The sequence below is a fragment of the Colias eurytheme genome, chromosome 17, assembly GCF_061535395.1.
Source record: "Colias eurytheme isolate Ceu_HAF_F1 chromosome 17, ilColEury1 Martin Lab GWU primary, whole genome shotgun sequence".
NCBI classification, from domain to species: domain Eukaryota; kingdom Metazoa; phylum Arthropoda; class Insecta; order Lepidoptera; family Pieridae; genus Colias; species Colias eurytheme.
This window is the reverse complement of record NC_142996.1, coordinates 8359604-8372544: the sequence shown is the minus strand read 5'-3', so window position 1 is coordinate 8372544 and position 12941 is coordinate 8359604. Positions and strand designations below refer to the sequence as shown.

At 33.4% G+C, this 12941-nt stretch overlaps 1 protein-coding gene across 1 annotated transcript in view; it reads left to right on the top strand.

Moving 5' to 3' along the window:
• Positions 1–7281: 7281 nt before the first annotated feature.
• LOC149901369 (uncharacterized) overlaps positions 7282–12941 on the top strand; it is a 46054-nt gene continuing 40394 nt past the window's right edge. The window contains exon 1 of the mRNA XM_090112025.1: positions 7282–7368. The gene's annotated coding sequence lies outside the window, so the exon portion shown is untranslated. The remainder of the gene's footprint in view (positions 7369–12941) is intronic.

Here is a 12941-nt window from a genome sequence, read left to right as displayed (position 1 = left end):
AATTAATATGCACCTATATTTAAATCTATTAATCTACTTATTATATTTTCATCATAAATGATATGTTACACAGTTTCTCAAATAAACAACGGATGTTTCCCATCCATGACGTTGAGTGGTCTTGGTAGTGCATAAATCAATTAAATTCGATAGGAAGATTGCATTGCATAGGTGCCGCTGGAGTGTTATTCAATAATGTGTGATGTAGATACTTCTAGAAGATTGAAGATTTAGTTTTATTTTTGGGTGGTTACTTTAGAGGGAGACAATTTAAAGAATATTCAGAGTGGACATACCTAAGTTTATTAATTCGAAATTATGAATTAGTTGACAGTTACAGTAGAAGTTAAATCACTCTAAAGTATGTTTTATTTATTTTTTACTATGTAGTAAATTTCAATTGCTGTAGTTTCAGACCATAGAGTTGATACTATGATGATGAAAGTGAATCCTTATCTAGTAAGAACGTCAGTTGGAAGTAAAATTAATATTATGGTTTTTATCGACTTCGATTTATCGAATATCTATAACATGTAATATCTTTATGTACCTATAAAAAATATAAGTACCTATGTACATACATTTTTTTATATTTTCAATTCCTTTTAATAGGCTAATGCGAACAATGCCTAGGAATATAAACTAGGCACGATATTAAAGTCTAAAGACTGCAAAATTGCATACGAAACCTTGACGCTAAACTTAACAATTATTATACCCACAATGCAATTGCAAACAATACACGAATTAAATAGATACGATCCATGATCACTAGATCTTAGCCGACGAATCGCGATCAAACGATTGATCTCATTTAGGATTCAATGCGCAAGCGTCGGCACTGTCACTGTAATATAATACCACAGATATTATAATACTAGGCACTGTCATTTGTTAGTACGTGTTTATGATAATAGAGGGCGCTATACGCCGCTAATTTATAGGTTAATATGTTCGTGATGTGTTTTAATTTTTGGTGTGTAATTTAAAGATATTATGAAGCAATGTTTGGTTTGATTGTTTTGCCCTGTTTAGGTATAGTCACGTTCTCATAATAAAGGTATAGGTAAAAGCTTACAAGGTAGAAATGTAGATTTTTTTTAAAGTAAGCAAATTACGTTAAAGTGCCTGTAATAATCATTAACTAAAAGGGCATTTGCCTATAGTGCCTCACCAGACCACTAATTTTTAAGTCTAGACCGGAGATCTAATCCTTAAATACCGACTTAACTACTATATTGTAAAAACAATGATTTGTCGAGATATTTATGAACTCAATCTACCAAAGAGATAATAATAACTAAGTGATTCTACCTTAGGTCTCTACCAAAGAGGTCATGCCTAACATATAGTTTTTAATTATGACCTCAAGTAACTCTACTACAGAGTTCGTATACATTATTGCTTTAATTAGCACCAAAGAGGTCGAATATAATTATTTTGTTCCAGCTGGCGAGCGGAGGCGGCGGTGGCCGGGGGCTGTTCTGCTACCACTGCCCGCCGAGCCTCCCGCCCCACCAGCATCGGCTTCCAACCCTGGAGTACCCGTTCACGGCTTCACATCCTTGTAAGTTATGTGTAGTATACTAGCTGTGTTCCGCGGTTTTACTTGCCGTCAAACTACAAAAGATATGTGAGCATATTTTTTTTTGAATCTGGGTTTTCTAATAATTTCATTAAAATCAAACATGAAGACGTAACCGATAGACTGTTGTCTGACATTTACAATAATAGAATGGATTTAGAATTTAGTAACTATAGGTAGTGTTTTATACCTACCTAATGTCCGATTATTTGAAAATAATCAAGCAATAGGTAATTAGACAGGATTTATAAAAATGTTTATGAATAGAATATTGTAAAGCTTGATCTATTGCTGCAAAAAATAGATCAAAAAGTGTCAAACTGTTTAAATTAACTGTAAATTGGTACTTATTAGGTGTCTAGAATGTAGATAATCGCTAATTTTCTTGTTGAACAGGCCCGCTAATTTAATTTCCAACTAACTACAAAATTATAACCGTACAAACATTAAATAATCACTTATCACTTCCAAAACACTATCTAGTTATTCTAGAAGTTTCTAATTCCGTAACCATATAAAGTAGCCAGCTAGAGCAAACTTCACTAACAGAATTCCAAGAGCTAACTACATCACTCCCAGTTAAGCCGTGTTTCGATTGCTAACTCGATTGCGATCTTATCTCGATGGTATCTCGATTATGGAAATCGATGGGTGTATTGATTTTGTTGTAATTGTTTTTTATTATTAGAAATCGTCATTATATCTACAATATGTACCTATCTATCCTAGGTTAAGTCTCAATTTGTAATAAATCTTGAGCAATAAAGCATAAATAAATAAATAAATTATAAGGGAGCGTTAGTCTGAAAATTAAATGTAGATAATTGAATCGAATTGTTTAAATATTAATTACATAATAGCACCATACTTTTTCAGCACATAATTCCATACCTATCTTCTACTATGTATATAAAAATAAGTCGGGTTTTCCTTCCTGACGCTATAACTCCAGAACGCACGAACCGATTTCCACGGTTTTGCATTCGTTGGAAAGGTGCGGGCTCCGTGAGGTTTATAGCAAAGAAAAGGGGTCTCTGGTGGCGAAACGGAGTTCGACGGGTTAATATAAATATACACAAATTAAAAAAGTCTACACAATATCAATTTACATTTCGCATCAAACCCTACAGTACATTCTCTTATTGTAGATAAACTATCACAGACCTAGAAACGACGAAATATTTTCAACCACCATATCAGTTACAAGCAGACCGCTAAAATGACACTTAAAATCAGTTTCTTATCACATCGTCCGAAGGGTGGTAATGTGATAATGAATAGACGGCAGGGTGGGTCGGGGTGATGGGCGGGGCTCGGATCCCTCGGGATTGGTCGCCTGGAGCGCCATCTATTATTCATAAAATAGTTTTTGAGTCGCGCCAATGTAACTCGGTTACGGACAAACTTAATAAGGATCATGTCACTTTACATTACGGCTGGTTTTTTATGATCAAAGGTGAATTAGGTTTTTAAGGTAATGAAGGGCTTGCTAATGCGTAATTGGTAAAAAGTTATGCAGAGTCATGGTGGGATGGAAATATTCATGATATATTTGTGCGTATTATCTTTTTATATATTTTTTTACATGATCTATATTAGGATAGGTATCTAATACTTACCTTTTTATAAGGAATAAATATTATTTTCAGGAGTAATTGCAGTATTTTTAAACATTGCAATAAATACTTTATAAATATGAATTATTACTAAAACTAGAACATTGAGAAATTACATATACCTACCTAATAATCGAATAAGAGTAATACAGTGATGGTTCTGGAAATACAAATGAAACATTGATCACTGAACTTGCAGAGCTTGAAATTTTCTTCAAATTCAAATTCAAATTATATTTATTTGCAAGAATGTAGTTACAAATTATAGATGTTTTAATTACAATATTATGTGGCTAATATATTCTACCCATCGATTGGGTGTGCAAATATTAAAATAGAAAGTTAATTAGTCTAATTATGTAAATGTAGGTACACACAATTTGAATTGAATATAAATTTACTTTATCCACTATCAACTACCATAAAGATTGAACATCACAACTAGTAGGTAATAAACGGCTACACTAAAATCATAATGCAGTCGAAGCTAGCCGTTAACTTTTTCTCGCTGCACTTAAGCCGACCGCTTCCGGACGCTGAATACTTTTTAATTTCCGCCGCCGAGGGATTTTTCTACAGCCTTGATGAACACTCAATTATTAATATTCAATTATTGTATATTTATAATGCTAAGTAATCTGCGGCTTAGGCAATAAACTGTTAAAATGAAAGTTGCGTTGAGCTACGGATCAAATTTTAAATGTTTATTTTCGATTCGCAATATTCGGTTTACTTATTCAGTTTGTTGTTATTGAATCATGCAATGGCCAATTTCGGGCAAATATTTATGAATTGAATCTAAAAATCTATTCTGAATTTTTCGATATTCCTAAAATCCAAATGAAAATTTTGTGTTCGTCAGTCGGTTCGGAAAGCATTATGAAGAATTGTGAGGCGGAAAAGTGATGAGATTGTGAATACAATTCACCAGTTCATCACTATTTGTCTAATTAACTAAAGAGCAATAGGTACCAATGTATTAATTACATTAAAAGTCAGCAGTATTTGCCTAATTGAAAAATTGACTTATAATGTTTTCACATTTTAAACGGTGACATTTATAAATTTTCATACAAACGGAGAATTCTACTTATAATTTTTCTTGTGACTACTTATCATGTTATTTCGCTAAGTTAGAGAACTATTATTATCTGTGGTTATCATTATATGTCTTATTTATATCCAGTACACAATTAATCAATTGAATTAACTGGATTGGCTCAAAAGCTCGATAAACAGAATCGCGGCGATACAAATTGTTTCAATTAAGTCATCCCATTAGTCGGCGGCATTTTCCGCTCTTTGCTTTGATCTGTGCTTGTTGATACAAAGTCCAATTATTGTTTCATTTTCATTATTTTTTTTAATTTGTGGTTACGTTATTATTGATGAGTTTTAATGTTTTCCCAGGTACCTATAGTACAACTTGTTAATTTAGTGTGGGTGCTTTTCTGTTATTATTTCTCAATTCATATTTCATGTGAACTTAGTTTTTATTATTATTAGAGTAGATCTATTACTAGTAGAAGTTATTATTACTAGTAGATTAAATTCATTCAGAGCACCTACTTATAAGTTATACCGGACTTGAATTATTTAAACAACTTTTTAGTAAATATTTTATAGCCAATAATTTATGACAACGTTTCTGTCTGTTTAACCTCACAAAATATTTTTTTTCTCAAACCATAATACCAAACCCTACTACCAAATAAAGTTCCAATTTGTCATCCATATAGGGCGCTAAAGACCCATTCGTAATAAATGTAACGTCATTATTGTCGAAGACAGCTGTAATCCCGAACGTTGAGGGCAATTCCGTCCCGTAATGTCCGGGATGACATTACGACGAATAGAAAGCCAAGACACCCTAGCGTTTGTCATTGATTCTATTGAGTGACCATGATGTTTGGAAATGATGAATTGTTTAATTTTTATGTGTTTGAATTTAAGGTTATCTAAAGAAGCTTTAAAAGGTACGATTCTTTCGTATTCTTTTACAAGAGTTAATATGTTTAAGGGAAATAATATTGTGAATCGAATTTAAAACGTAAATCTCTTATATATAAAATTCTCGTGTCACAATGTTAGTCTGCATACTCCTCCGAAATGGGTGGACCGATTCTCATGAAATTTTCTGTGCATATCGGGTAAGTCTGAGAATCGGCCAACATCTATTTTTCATATGTACCACGGGCGAAGCCGGGGCGGACCGCTAGTCTTATATATAAAATTCTCGTGTCACAATGTTAGTCTGCATACTCCTCCGAAACGGGTGGACCGATTCTCATGAAATTTTCTGTGCATATCGGGTAAGTCTGAGAATCGGCCAACATCTATTTTTCATATATACCACGGGCGAAGCCGGGGCGGACCACTAGTAATTTGTATAATTATGTATTCCAACATTATAATCATAACATGTTTTTAATTATATTTCTAGAAGAAAGAGAGAAGATATGTTAAATCTTTTTTCCTACTTAAAAACTGTAGCATATTATATAACGCCATGAAGACAGAACAAATGTTCTACTATATGGGGGAAAATACTATTTATTATACCTTTAATACCTATCCAACCATTGTCCATACAAAATTAATGATCTATTTATAATAACACCAAACCAAACAACAAACACATAAAGCATTGCAGATATTAAAACGGCGTTTACTCGAGTGGTTTAACACAAGCCCATAAAGCAAGACATGTTCACCCTACGGGGGTGCCTCATCAATTCCCATAGACTGTTCAAATAGAAATATATATATAATAATGTCTTTTAGGGCGGCGATTTAGCACTCGAAGCTAATGGGCTGATGTATCCGGACCACTGTTATTTTATTGCCACCCTAGTTTCGCTTTGATATTTTAATATCGCGTTTTTTGCGTTTTGTATTAATGGTTTAATGGTTTTAATGATGTTGTAATAGGTTTGTATATTTTACTTCTAAATTAATTAAAAAAAAGGAGGTGTTTGAAGATTTTAGTCATTATATTTAGTATTAAATGCACACAACATTAGTATACAGCCTACTATTGGAAAAAAAGTATGTTTGTTTTTTTCTTCTACATCAAATATTCGTATAAATTAATTCTAGCCGGCAAATATTAGTTCGATAGAGTTTACATTTAGAAACGTAGCCTGTAGGTACGATCAAATCGTTTAAGATCAAATTAATGTTGTTAAACTATGAAGTTAATGATAATTTAATTATTATAGAAACTCGAAGATAACAAAGCATCCCCAAGTAAATAATAAACGGCGTAATGCTCGCGCAGCTATAAACGATACCGATCCTTTGATACGTCAATATATTACCTACCTATAATATACATGTTTTAAAATCTTATACTCAACGAAACATTAATAGTAATAAACAATAGTTATAATGTTTGTATGTCCGCAGACACAAGCTATTCGTATCACCCGGCGATACACGATGACACCTTCGTGCGACGGAAACAGAGGCGCAATAGGACCACCTTTACTTTGCAGCAGGTGAGGTTTATATCGATTATTTTAATGTTTTTATTGAGTGGAATTTATTAATTATTGTGGGTTGTAATAAGGAAAACATTATGTAAAAAATAAGAATATTATTTTGTGACGAGCACACGTGTCAGAAGTGAAACTTCTTTGGCAAGATGCCAAATGTTAAACCTCGAACAAGATAACTTAACTCGTTATTCTTAAACATGTCATACCTACTTACTCATATTCAATTTAGTTCCAACATATTGATTGAGAGATTCATACCTAACTAGGTACAACAGGAAAAAGGCAAGCTTTCGAGAAAGTTCGATTCTCGGTCGTAGCCAACAAATTTTCTAAAACCTTTAAAAAACGGTTCTATTTCTTTTTAAAATTAACGAATGTTTTTTAACAATAAATATTGCTATCTTCTCTATTTAAAGTACTTGACTAATTTTCCTCCAGGGCCTACAAAAAATTTCCATCCCGTAAATCAATTGCCGTAGGCGATAACACCACTTTTTGTGATAATTGTTCTATTACATATTCTTATTTTGGTTCAATAAAAATAAATAAATATGTTTGTTAACAGTTGGAAGAACTGGAGACGGCGTTTGCGCAGACACACTATCCAGATGTGTTCACGCGAGAGGATCTAGCTCTGAAGATCAACCTCACAGAGGCAAGGGTGCAGGTATGTCCATTGTCCCTATTAAATAGCGAAAAAACTATATATAATACTATGGACGATGATAATCAAGACCTTTGATATGATTAATATGAATATCATATTCTTTCTTTCATCTTAGTTTTTCATAAAATACCTATTAATAATTTTATAAGTTTATATTTCATAAAATTTGTTAAAATTTATCAGGATTAGCATATTATTATTACATATACAGGATACAACCAAATTATATGCCTATCGTCATAAGAAAGTCGAATTTATAAGGACTGTGCCTGCGGTATGGTGTAGGCAGTTTATGCTGTACTTTATCTGATACGCCGCGGCCTATAGAGACACGTTTGTAAATATAATATTTTAAATTTAAAAATTTCAGGCAAAGTACCATCGTTTTCGATAAAAAAACCTATTTAAAATCGACATTTTACTGGTTCGATTAGCTACCTATGAAACACTTCAATCATATTACTTCAAACTTACTTAGTTACAATATAAACGGTTTCGTTTCAAAAATACTTAATAATTTTATATTATAAAAACCAAAATAATGGATAAGGATATGAATCCTGGCTTCCACTCTATGTCGAATAGGTATGTATTTTCAATATGATCATTCGTATTATGTCGTCCATACTTTGAATGCCTTAAAATGTTAAACATATTCCACAACACAATCCTTTATAACCACGGACATGTATCAAGATAGACTAAGCGAGTGTATGTACTTCCCGTGTCCAAACTACGTTATTGAAACTTACTTGACGCTGGCCTACACTCAGTCCGCGCTTGCAGTTCGCCAAGGAAAGACGTGAAGCTGAATAAAGTAAAATGCCGAATTGCGCCGTTATAAACTGTAGAAACTCCACAGCTGTGAGTGGCCAAGTTAGCAGAGATGTTTCCTTCCACCGGTAAGTAATTTTCTAATCAGAATATGCACTATTTATTTTAAAATCAAATAAAGAATATTTGTGGAAAACGATCGTGACAAACACGGATACCAAATCATACGAAATGATTCGGAATACATTGCGGCTTTTACTTGGCACGGTAAAGATCGCGTCGTATGATAACAAGCAATGAATAGCGTCTTCTCATTTTTCTGTTCTCATTTTTCTGTCCAATTTTGTGGTTAGTGATGTTCATTTGATGCAACAGTTCTCGATTCTAATCGATTTTATAATCGAACAGAAAAATGATAATTTGTAGGAGCAATTTTTCAGAAAAAAAGGCATAGATTTTTTTTGTCATTTAATACGACTTGACCTAGAACTTTTAAGTATTTTAATACAAAGGTACTAAAAATAAATATTACGACATGGACGCCATTAGTTAAAGTGTCATCTTGGGAGTTTTTTAAGAAAACTCCTTATTGCTTAGACTATGTTTGTTTTTTCAGTTTTCCAAGTAACCCGAACATAAAAGGAAAATGGATCGATGCAACGGGACATAAAGATTGATTGATTGACAGTTTCATTACTTTCTTTCGATGGCCTCTCTAGTACGTAGTACATGGTAACTCAATGGGCATATGTAAGAAAAAGCTAAAACACATTAGTTTACTTGTTAGAATATTAAAAGGTTTATAACTTTATTTTATCATCCCTCTGTCTATGGTAATTATCATTTTTCTGTCTTGAATCGATTTAGTAATCGATTACGATTCATTTATTTGACTACCTCTTAGACATAGATATAGTTTGATCTGATTTCTTTCGATTTACTTCGATGGGATAGGACGATACTAGAATCGCCGCGCGAGTGGCGGCCTAATCGATTTAGCGTAAAATGAAATTAACATCACTAAAAAGCGCTCGTGACGTCATAACGCGTCAAGGTCAGTACAAAAAATATGACACGCTTGGTTTTCATACAGATCGCGGTACTTGCGTTGTCTACTTAAATATACATGTCTGTGTTTATAACCCTTAATAATTCCACATCCCAAGCCACTGTTTAAAGCTAAACATTCCCAAACGAGACAAAAAGCAACAGAGACGTCACATTATTGAACATAACATCTTAGTCACGCGGTACGCTGAATTATGTACTTTTATGTACCACGTAGTTTGTAGTAACCGAGTACCGACTGAGGCGTGTAACGTCTTGCGCTGTTTTAGGCAAATTGCTCGCAGGATGTTTTATTTATATGGAGGTAGATATCTCGATTCCAACGTCGAAGCACGCATCGCTGAAATTTATCTAGCAGTACTGTCGTGCACATTTTATGGGTGACTATCGTGAAATATGGCTTAGGTAAGGTTATGCTTTGGAGTTTATCAATTGTGACTGGGTATAAGACAAATATAGAGTTCGGTAATTTTACATACTTTCAAGATTATACACACGTTTTTAATATTTAAGATGGTAAAAATATGTTAAAATTAAAGAACTCTGAGTTTCTGTTATCAGTTGGAGAAATTGTGTTTTTTTTTGTAATGTTTTTCGTGAACTATTAAGAACAGGATAAAACTACGAAACGTCGTCAGCATTTTACTATTTAGATTTTTTGGATTTGTATTAAATCTTTATTAAATATATCTCCGTCTTTTTAAATCTATTACTATTCAATATGACTCCGTCTGCAAAATAACTGACTGGCACTTGGCAGCTACTTTACCGGTTAGTTCTTCAAATATTTTTATACAAACTAACTTGTAATCACTATTAGGTATATTTCTAAAATATCTTTCAAATTCCGACACGATCGATGTTTCACAATTAAACTACTAAAACTTTTAAGGCAATTTCATATCATCCACAAAAACACACGTCAATCCAACACGGGTACGGATGCACTCAGCGAAACTAACAGTCGAGTCAATATCGAATTTTACGTCGATCATACGTGGCTTCCATTAGTTAACTAGTATTGTCAAAATACAGTTCCCATCGAACCAGTCCAAGTGTCCAGTTAGATTAGGTCCTCAGTTTGATTGGTGTGTCCTGTTATCGTATGGGCGAGGGAAAAGAGGCGGGTCAAGTTATACTGGTCGCCCGTAACGCGTTTAAGTCGCTCATCTCGAAATGGTATTACGGTATGTTATCCTCGACCCGTGGTAGGGCTGTCAATGTTTGAGGCAGTTTTGTTCACATGTTAGAGTCAAAGTTTTAAATTTTCATCAGTTTTTGTCGACTGTAGGTAGTACTAGTAATAGGTACTTATATTTTCAGTTTCAACTTACTTTCTGATATCTTGTGTCTTCAAAGCAATGAACCTAGTGGTTTAAAATAATTATAAATCTAACCTCAATTAAGTACTGCAGTATCAAATTAATTTTAAATACTGTACAGTTCATCAGGTAGGCATTTATTTTAAATGATTAACCAGCATTTCACTCATGATTTTTGTTACAATAAAAAAAAACATTTTTCTTCGAGCTGACAACCCTACAGAAACCCCCTTTGCCCGCTCTCCCCGTGCGAGTGGTATTAAGGGGTGTCGCACGATGAGTTAGTTAGCCAAAGTGAAGTTGAGGTAAGCCGTTTAACTTGGACACTATGTCGGATGATTCTTATTTTGCGGTTTGTGCTGTTTGTATTTTGAGAGAGGTAATTTTGTGTTTATGTCTAAATAGCTTATTATATTTTCACATTATAATATGGCAATTTTCAAATAGGAGTTCTAATTGGAAATAGTATTTGAATCTTCTTCGCTTTAAACTTAATGTTGTCTTTTTCAAAAGGCTTTGACAAAAGAATGAGTTTTATATCGCGATGGTTAATATTACTGACTGATATTTTTATAAAGCCTTTAGAACCAAGAACTGTTTCAATTAAAATATTGTAACTTTTTACAAATTTTGCAAACGAGATTTCTAACACAATTTTATGGATGTATAACAATTGATATCGGAATTTACGCTGTCATTTCAATTTAATTTTAGTCCATGAAAAGCCCATAAAAACAAATAAAAGGTAACAACCGATAGCCCTGTAACATGGCTGTAATATAATTGAGTCGGCTTTCAATTTGATTCGCATCCTCGTCGTACGGAGTGTCGGTGATAATTCGCCCGAAAAAATATAAAAACGCGGGAGTGGCGGCCATATTGAATTACCTGCCCGCTGCCCACAGGCCCCAACCTACGCGTACCGACACATCGACAGTGTAAACGAATTTCACCATTATAGCTGATTGGGACTTCATTTAAATGCTCATAAAAAATCCTCTTTGAACTATTTCATTCTTTTTGTGGCAAGGGTAACGAAGTAGTTGGAGAATAAATTGTATGGATTAAATAAGCGTGGATATTTAAAGATTATGTTATGTAGAGAATGATTCTGATCCATATTATGCATTATTTTTTGGACATAAGAATGTTATGGATATTCCATTTATTTTAAACTAGCTTCCGCCCGCGACTCCGTCCGCGCGGATGTCGGTCTTCGTCAATACCATCTTATAAATATCTATTGGACTCAAATACGGCTAGGCCTATAATAATACCCAACGTGTGTTCGCTGTTCTGCAGAACAACGTCTATGGATAAAACTGAAAAATTAAGATTATTTTTTTTCTTCGTATTTTTTCAGGATAAAAAGTATCCTATTTTACGCCCAGGATAATAAGGTATAATTATACCAAGTTTCATCAAAATCGAACCGTTAGTTTTCACGTGATGTCTTCACATACAGACAGACAGACAGACAGACAGAAAAAATTTTTTTAATCACATATTTGGGTTTGGTATCGATCCAGTAACACCCCCTGCTATTTATTGCACGCCTCATAAGCGAAGCGTTGAGGTGGGTACTACTGTCACTTCGCGCAAAACATCTGATTTTTCAAACTTAAAATGTCTTTATGTATCATACATTGCACTTTGAAGATAATACATACACCCACATATTAAGAAAAAACACTATTTTTAACATTCATGATATTTTTGATGTCATTTTTGTTATTTAAACTAGTTAAAAAACAGTTTAAAAAAGTTCTGTCTTGGACGTCCGTGTGTCTGTATGTGCGGATCCTTTTTCTTGTTAAACACGATAGCGACCGAAATACTTTACTAATCGAGTCTTTTTTTTTCTCTTACGCTTGAGTATGCTCAGGAATAGAACCCTTTCATTTTTCAGGGTCTGATTCGATGTGGTTTAATTGTTATTAAATAAACAAAAATAATAATTAATAAATAATTATTAAAAAAAAATTATGAGGCGTGCACTTTTGGATTTTCCAATTTTTTCAATATTTTCAATGTACAGAATTGACCCTTCTACAGATTTATTATATGTATAGACAAGTAGGTACCTACCATACTAGTACAACTCGTTTTATGTCTAAAAGTCCAGTGCTACCCATGGTGCTACATGGGCAGCGTGAAATCTTTATAACATATGGAGTTACAAATGTGTATTCCTATTCATTAAAATAGCCATTCAAAAGTGCTTTTACCGTTTGTAAGTTGACATCTAATAAAACCGGTAACAATACCTTTTCTATAGTGCTTCTACCATTCGTAAGTTGACATCTAATAAATCCGTTACTGCATTCGCCTCTCGTCTTCAAACAACCCCGTCTCTAACGCTCACCCAATTAGCGCTGTAAAGAAACTCAAATTAAAACAGCGTTACAC